General features: G+C 37.6%; 1 pseudogene; it reads right to left on the reverse strand.

Moving 5' to 3' along the window:
* LOC102176570 lies at positions 8,080-8,290 on the reverse strand (annotated as a pseudogene).

An 8,526-nucleotide genomic window follows, 5' to 3' on the forward strand; every position in this document is an offset into this window, starting at 1 on the left:
TTTATTTTTCTTTCCTCTCCATTATGCATACAAGTCTATTCAGTGATTTTTTTCTTCAACTGTACTCATCAGCTTTTATTTTCACCAAAGTAGCTTTATTAAAGGCATATTTGAAATGCCCCTTTCTTGGACTTCTTTGAATTATTACTTTCTTTAGAGCTAATAGACACTTGCTTTTATTTCAAATCCATCTGAATTTATTTATTTTTCATTTTAGATATTCTACTTTTTAATTCTGGAATTTCCATTCAGTTCTTTTTTTAATAGTTTCTATTTCTTTCCTGGAATTTCCTATCATATGCTGCTGCTACGTCGCTTCAGTCGTGTCCGACTCTGTGCGACCCCAGAGACGACAGCCCACCAGGATCCCCCGTCCCTGGGATTCTCCAGGCAAGAACACTGGAGTGGGTTGCCATTTCCTTCTCCAATCTTATCATATAATTTATTGTTAATATATAATATATATTTTTATTTAAAATATGGAACATAGTTGCAGTAGTTACTTTATACTATCATGTAAGAATTGAATCGCCAGTCTATGTCTGATGCAGGATACAGCATGCTTGGAGCTGGTGCATGGGGATGACCCAGAGAGATGTTATGGGGAGGGAGGTGGGAGGGGGGTTCATGTTTGGGAACGCATGTAAGAATTAAAGATTTTAAAATTTAAAAAAAAATAAATAAAAAATAAAAAAAATAAAAAATAAAAATAAAAATTCTTGCATCCTAATTCAAATATGTTGTGATCTTATAAGTGAGCTCAGGTTTTTGTGTTTTTACTTGCGATTAAGTTACATTTTCCTATGTCTGCGTATGACAAGTGATTTGAATTGAATCTCAAATCATTGTGAATGTTATGCTGTATAAATGCTGGTTTCTGTTGTAGATTCTAGTTTCTGTTATATTCATTAAAAACTCATCTATGTTTTCATTTTAGTGGACAATTAAATTGGTTGGGCTCAGATTCAAATTTTGTGACATGGATCGCCATTCTAATCTCAGTCCAGATACATTGACTTTGGCTAAGATGCTTTGAGTCCATTTCCTGCATACATAGTCTCTTTCTCTCAGAATTTCTTTCTCACTTTCTAGTGGTTGCCTTAAACTGATCTGTAATTCTTCAGCTCAGAAGGCTGCTGAGTTTCTGTTAGTGTTCTAGTTGCTCAGCATAGCACTGACTCTTGTCAGCTAAAAGGTTGAAGCCTGTAAAAACAGGAAAATTATCCCAAATAGGCCACTTCTTAAAAAATATGGCTTCTTCTAAGACTCTGTTTGCTTTTGTTCACTCCCCACTATTTTTATGTTAGTATTTCATATACAATATATATATTTCTTATATTTTATAGTTGTTTTCTATGTGAAATTAGGGTTAAATAGACGTATACCTAGCTGTGTTGAAAACCTACCCTCTTCTTTTTGACAAGTTAGAAAATAAATAGCTATAGAGGTTAAACAGCTTGCTCTAGTTGCTGGTTAGGAAGTTTTGGAGTAAGGACTTGAACTCAAAGCTTTTGAGCTTACAACCTATAGGACCTTTGTGCTTTATCAGTCAGCATACTGTTTCTGTCCTTTTGCTACAGGTATGTGGCAGTGAAAGAGTACATGCTAGAATTCCACAGAGGGAGACTTCCCCTCAGTCAGGTAGGAGTAGGGGAATAATCTACATACTAATAATGCCAAACTAAGTTATCCAGAGTGCCAGAGGGTATGGAGAGAAAAAGCAAGTTATTTATATCCTACTTGGCACTCCTATGAATTTCTCACCCTTCCACATCACTGTATATGGGCACTCGATTGCCACAATTGTTGGAGCTGGGGTTTCTATATTTGGAAATCACAATCTTTCTTGGATGCTAAAATATAGAATGTAAATATATGTATTGGAAGTTGTGTTTAGCATGAATGTAAGGAGAAACAGAAGTTTGCTTATGAAGGAAGATTGAAGCAAACACTTCAAAGAAGGGAAAAGGAATAAGGGAAAGAGAGTATGCTGGCAGAGCTGGAGTTCCTGGTTGAAGTATCTTCTTTAATACCTAGTTACATTTCTATAGTTGGTTTTTCCCTGAGATATACACTTTTATCCTCATAATACAATATATCCCATTTTGGCTTAAGCTGCTTTACTCTGGATTTGATTGAAGTGAGGATTTATAAGTAATATATGATTATTATTTTTTTTTTAACTAAGCTGTCCGTTAACTGTCAGTGCAAGTAAACATGATGTTTTAGTTTCTTAAGAGTGTCTGGCACATAGTAGGTACTCAATGAACTCATGTCATACTGAATAAAATTATAATACTATTACAGTATGTACAATGGTGAATTTACAAGTATGTTATTCTTTGTGTTTCCTAAGACTTGAGCTGGATTTTTGTAATTAGCAAAATTAGATACTTCAAAATCCAATGAGGTTCTTTAACATAGATTGGTTCCACATTACTAATAAGATCTCTCTCCTATGGCTGCAAATCTACTACTGATCATAAGTAGGGTTTCTGACTAATAAAGGGTTACTACCGGTGATGTGCTAGAAAAGATTTAGCAACCAATTCTTTGTGGAAAAAGAAAATCTGATCTGTGGTGTATGTTGCTGTAAATTCTCCATTCCTGGCTAATTTCCTGCTTCCAACAGGACATCATGAAATACATAGGTGAGAAGAGATCTACACAGTCAGCTCTCATGAAGTGAACAGGCTCTGGCACACCATTGCTTACTACATGGGTCACGCCAAGAGTGCTAATTTTTAAATTAGTATTGACCAGGGATTGGCAAACTTTTTCAGAAAAGGCCCAAAGAGTCAATATTTTAGGCTTTACATTGCATATGATTTCTGTCACAATCACTCAGCTCTGCCACTGTAGTGCAAAAACAGCTCTAAACAATACATGAATGAGTAGGTATAGATGTGCTTCAATAAAAACTTTTTCAATAAAAACAGCAGGTCAGATTTGACCAAGGAGCCATAGATTGTTCACCCTATATAGACCACAAAGCACAAGTAAAACAAACCAAAAATGAATTCAGCGCGATGATCTTTCTTTAAAAATATAGAAGACTCTGAGATATTGCTATATAACATATGCAGGGCTATGGACATCTGTTATTACTGCATTGTCAGTGTGTGGAAATGTAGGTTGAAGGGAGTGTAAGCCAATAAAATGCAGGCTAATAAAATGTGTACTCAATTATATCATTTAGGGAACTGAAGTGTGTCTCTATCAGATATATTGATTCTATCACAATACAAAATGTGAAAAGACTGGGGAAAATGTGAAAGGGCGGTAAAATCTCCAGGGGGTCTGGCTCAAGTTGAACCTATCTGAAAGCTTATTTATACGATATATGAATCATTTATCATAAATATGTAATTCTTAGTGAGCAAGTGTGTGATTTTCTCTTGCCAAATTACCTCCCCCCCCCCCAACCCCCTACACCAGCAAAAGCCATCGTGTGATTAGTCTGCTTTACTCATGGCCATCTCAATGATCAGTCATTACAGACAGCACTGTTTCAGAGGTGCTGTGGAATTCCACTCACTTTATGGAATCTGGTCCCAGCAAAGCATCTCTGAAAAAGCCAGACACAGGATCAGTTGAACTAGGCTCTGTTTATTTCCAATTCATTGCTCTCCCTTAAAGGATCATTTCTCTTGCAGTTTAGTCCTAGCACTCCTAGGTGGAGAAGTTTGAGTTTAGTTTTGTTCTCCACTTAACTTCAATGCCATTCTTATTTACTAGGAACTTGGGTAAGAAACAAATGACCATGATATAAATGCTTTAATGTTTGCTTAGCAACTGTTAAAAAGCACTTAACATTCCACTCTCACCATGTAAGTATTAGCTGAACAGCTCAGTCATCAATTCAGTGAAGGTGGCCCTGCCCCTTCATTATGTGCCATGTTGACTTGATAACAGTGAAACCATATACATTAGCAAGAAGGCTCAGCACTCACTCCCCCTTTGGTACACAGGACTGAGCCTTAATGACTCCCCAAGAACCTGTATTTGGGGGCACATTCCTCTGTGAGTCATGATAGGACTTGATATTCCAGTAACACCCCTTCATTAAACAGCTTGCACTTTACTTAAGTTTATCTTCTTAATCACTAGAGCCCTTCAGTGCAGTCTATCAGGAGCCAATCTCCTTCAAATGCGAGAAAGGTGAGGCTTCAGAAAGGGGAAACAGACTTGCCAAGAATGGTTATGTCATTCATTAGGGATAATGAGATTAGAATGTAGGTTGCTGAAGGAGCCACAGCCAGAAACATTTTCCCTGAGAAATAACCTGAAATCTTCAAAGGTGTTTGACCTCAGGGCCAAAACCCTGATTGTCTCGTTAAATTGTTAGCAATTCCCCTATGTGACCTTCTTTCTCATTTATGCCTTGACCTGCAGGCCAGAGAGTGGGTGGCCATAAATCCTGTGAGGAAAAGTTTATCTAGTAGAGAGAGATACCTTTCTTCCCTAAGACAGACAGAGCTGGGTCATGGAGAGGTCTCAGCCTGCCCTTAAGGCACACCCTAGGTATAGGATAAAAACGTCCTGGGAATTTAACATGCAATTTTTTTCTTGAAACCTCTGAGAGTTGACTTTGGAAGTGTACCATGTTTTGATTTGTGGGAAAACAAAATTATGAAACTTGAAATACAGAGCTAATTCAGGTGTGTCTCATTTTTATATAAAAAAGTATAGCGATTCCAAACTGCATACAAATCAATTTGATGATAGTGGAATTGTAATAAAACTGTTTAATCTGAGTCATTCCCTGGGATTAACAGTTTCATCTAGGAGGGTTGACTCAACCCTCAACTTCAAGCTTTTAATCCTCACTTTCACTACACCAGCTTTAGTTAAAATTTTTAAGTATTTGAACTTGCTATAAGATTTTGTTATGATAAAGTTTTTGGCTAGAAAATCATTGATTTACAATACCTTTCTCCTATGAAAAATAAGAAGCAGAAACAAAGAAATGTGAAGGGACTTTCTCAAAGACCACCCAAATAACTATTAGCAGAAGTATTCTGCTCCACTGAGAGTTCCCCACACACTAAAGTCCCCACTCAGGTGGATAAAAATGGGATGGTGATATTGATCCTCCTGACTTCAATTAGCCCCAGTTTGGACTCTGTCAGTCTTTGCCCCAATTCTATGCTGAATTCTCCTCTGTTCAAATCCTTTCATAAATATGCACCCTTAGCTTAAAGCTTTCCCAGTTTTGCAGTTTGAGGAGATACTGCTTTGAGAAAGATCCCTAATATTCTCCTTACTTGCTACAAATAATACTCAATCCTTCCTTCTCCCAATCTTTGACTTGGCTGTATCTGTTGGCTTGACACACTAAGAGGCAAACCCAGTTTTCAGGTAGTATCCTCTCTGTTTCAGAGGTGTTTCATAATCCATATCTCCTAAAGATGAAAGGGAACTCAAGAGATTATATTCTTCCAGGCAGACAGCTAATTCTAATCTCACTGTAGAAATAAAAGCCTTCACACTTATGTGTTTTGTCCATATTCATACAAATAACTGATAATAGGTTGACCAAAAAATGATGATAGTGTCACAAAGTATAGCAGTTCCAGTAGAGAGCTCTGCTCTCTACTCTCACTCTTGACCTCTTCTTTTCTGACCCTTCATTGATCACTGGCTTCTGACTCCAGAGTAGAAACAATTGTATAATGTCCCTGAATTATCCATCACTTCACTTCATCAGTTATCCCTGGTTCTTTTTAGTTAACAAGGGCATTTAGAAACCAAGATCTGGAAACTAGGTGTGCTCATTACTTTCAGTGTGTCAGTATTACCAAGCTCTCTCACCAGACAATGCTGGGAATGTGCATAACTTGTTAAATAGTCTCCTCCCAAAACTCAGGTCCACCCAGAACCTCAGACTGTGACTTTTTTAGACAGAATGTTTACAGATGGAACTTGTTAAGTTAAAATGAGATCATATTGGATTGGGTGGGTCTTAAATGCAATTACTGGTGTCTTTATAAGAGAAGGGGAAAGGAGTACAGAGCCACAGACACAAAGGGAGAATGTCATGTGAGACAGATTATAGTGATATGGCTACAAGCCAATGTCAATGTCATGGACTGAAGACAATGATTAAGGACAGCTACCCAGAGGTAGAGGAAGGTGACAGAATAGAATATCTTTCAGAAAATGAAGAAGGAACCAACCCTGCCAATATCTTAATTTTAAACTTCTGGCCTCCAGAACTGTGAGAAAATAAGTTTCTGTTACTTTAAGGCACCAAGTTTCTAGTAATCAGTAATTTGCTTAGCAGCTCAGGAAACTAATACATTATGTATGTTACGTGTACATTTTTATGCATATTTAAATACACATTTTGTGTAGGTACCAATAGATAATTGATATATAATGGTATTTAATATAGTGTGATATATGATATATATATATATGCTTATATATTTATGTAGGGTGAAGGTGAAAGGGAAAGTTGCTCAGTCATGTCTGACTCATTGTGACCCCACGGACTATACAGTCCATGGAATTCTCCAGGCCAGAATACTGCAGTGGATAGCTGTTTCCTTCTCCAGGGCATCTTCCTATTGAATCCATGCCTCCTGCATTGCAGGTGGATTCTTTACCAGCTGAGCCATCAGGGAAGTTTATAAATACCATGAATTCACACTGAACTTCCAATTCCAATTCAACAAAGGTGTTAATTCTAGATCTTTCCCTTCTAATATCTGTAAGTCCTTTCTTACCCAGAAACTCAATTCCAATTACCTTTATACTTACATATCTCATCAGTCTCACTCTACGACCATTGATTTACAGTAAATTACATCTATTGGAATAACTGAATTGATCATTTTCTTTTGGAATCCTCAGGTAGTGAAAGAAATCACCAAAGTAGATCTAAATAGGGGTCAATAAATTTTTGGTGATTGGGGTTTAAGACTGGAGAATGTAATTCTTTGGGGTCATTTTCACCAAATTGAGTATTCTTTTTCATTTTAACTATTTCATTTTAACTCTTCATGGATATTAAATTATCTGAATGAGAATTCTTTTTATCTCCCACAGTATCAGTGATAACTCTGGTTAAATGTCTATTAAAATTTTTTTTTCAGACCCTCTGCTAACCAATCTGGAGAAAGGATAACTTTACCTAAAACAGGTTACAAATAAAAAATGAGTTAGAAGCTTTTAGCAAGTTACAGAGAAGGCAATGGCAACCCACTCCAGCACTCTTGCCTGGAAAGTCCCATGGATGGAGGAGCCTGGTGGGCTGCAGTCCATGTGGTTGTGAAGAGTTGGACACGACTGACTGACTTTGCTTTCACTTTTCATTTTCATGCATTGGAGAAGGAAATGGCAACCCACTCCAGTGTTCTTGCCTGGAGAATCCCAGGGATGGAGCCTAGTGGGCTTCCATCTGTGGGGTTGTACAGAGTCGGACATGACTGAAGTGACTTAGCAGCAGCAGCAGCAAGTTACAGTTTGCTTTATATATTACATTTCTATAATTTTCTTGGTTGGATTTGTAGAAGACTCAGGGTATCTGTTAAAAGAGGGCTGAGTAATACATTAGCATTACAGGCAAGAATACCACCTTATAGTGGATGTGATTTAGCTAAATGGTTAATTTCTTAGGCTCTGAACCTAGGGTACTTGTGACCAAATACCCATTAAATGCATGGCTTAAGGATATTACTTCACTATATTATCATTCAGTTTCCTCACATGTGGTAATTGCAGTAGTTTTATATTCTTCCAATATCCGTCTTTATCATCTTATTTAACAAATACGTGCCAGGCAAAGGATTCTACATAACTTTGAGTGTTATATGAGCAATGACTGTATTTGTTTCTTTTTTTATACTAAATATTTAATTGTATGCTGCCATCAGTGTATATAAAATAATTATCCTTGTGAAACAGAAAATTATGAATATTCAGAGAGGTAGACAGTAAGAATTAACAAAAGTAGAAGTTTGTACAGTATGGTAGTTTACAGAGAGGCTTTTGTACAGGCTTCAAATTTAGCTTTCCTTTGAATAGTCACTGGTTTATGAAAAACGGTTTTGTAAAACCTTGTAAAGATTCGTTTTACTGCAAAAAGGAACAGACTTTTTGGGGCCTGAAGGGATTTGTACTTGAAGATACTCCAGTCAGCAGAGGGTCATGTTGAGCATTCTGCTGACAGAACTGTTTCATATCTGCAGCTGCCTGGGAAACCTTCGCCTGATTGAGCCCGGCCTCCAGCCAGAGCTGTTGAACCGCCTTTTTTCATAGCTGCGGCACTGGATGAATCAGACATCGTGCACTCAAAGGAGGGTAGATACACAGGCCGTAGGCTGGTTTGCGGTGGGTTCACTGGGCCAGTCGGCAGGGCGGGGTGGGGCTGGGTGAGGCTCGGAACTTTGTCTCTTAACATTTGTTTTTTTGTGCTTGTCTTGAGGATAAGACTCAGATAGTTATGGCAGTGGGGCTACAGTATCAGAACCTGGCTCAGTGGGCAAGTCTACTTCACAAAGTATATCTTTCATAAAATAT

This window comes from Capra hircus, chromosome 3, assembly GCF_001704415.2.
Source record: "Capra hircus breed San Clemente chromosome 3, ASM170441v1, whole genome shotgun sequence".
Taxonomy (NCBI): domain Eukaryota; kingdom Metazoa; phylum Chordata; class Mammalia; order Artiodactyla; family Bovidae; genus Capra; species Capra hircus.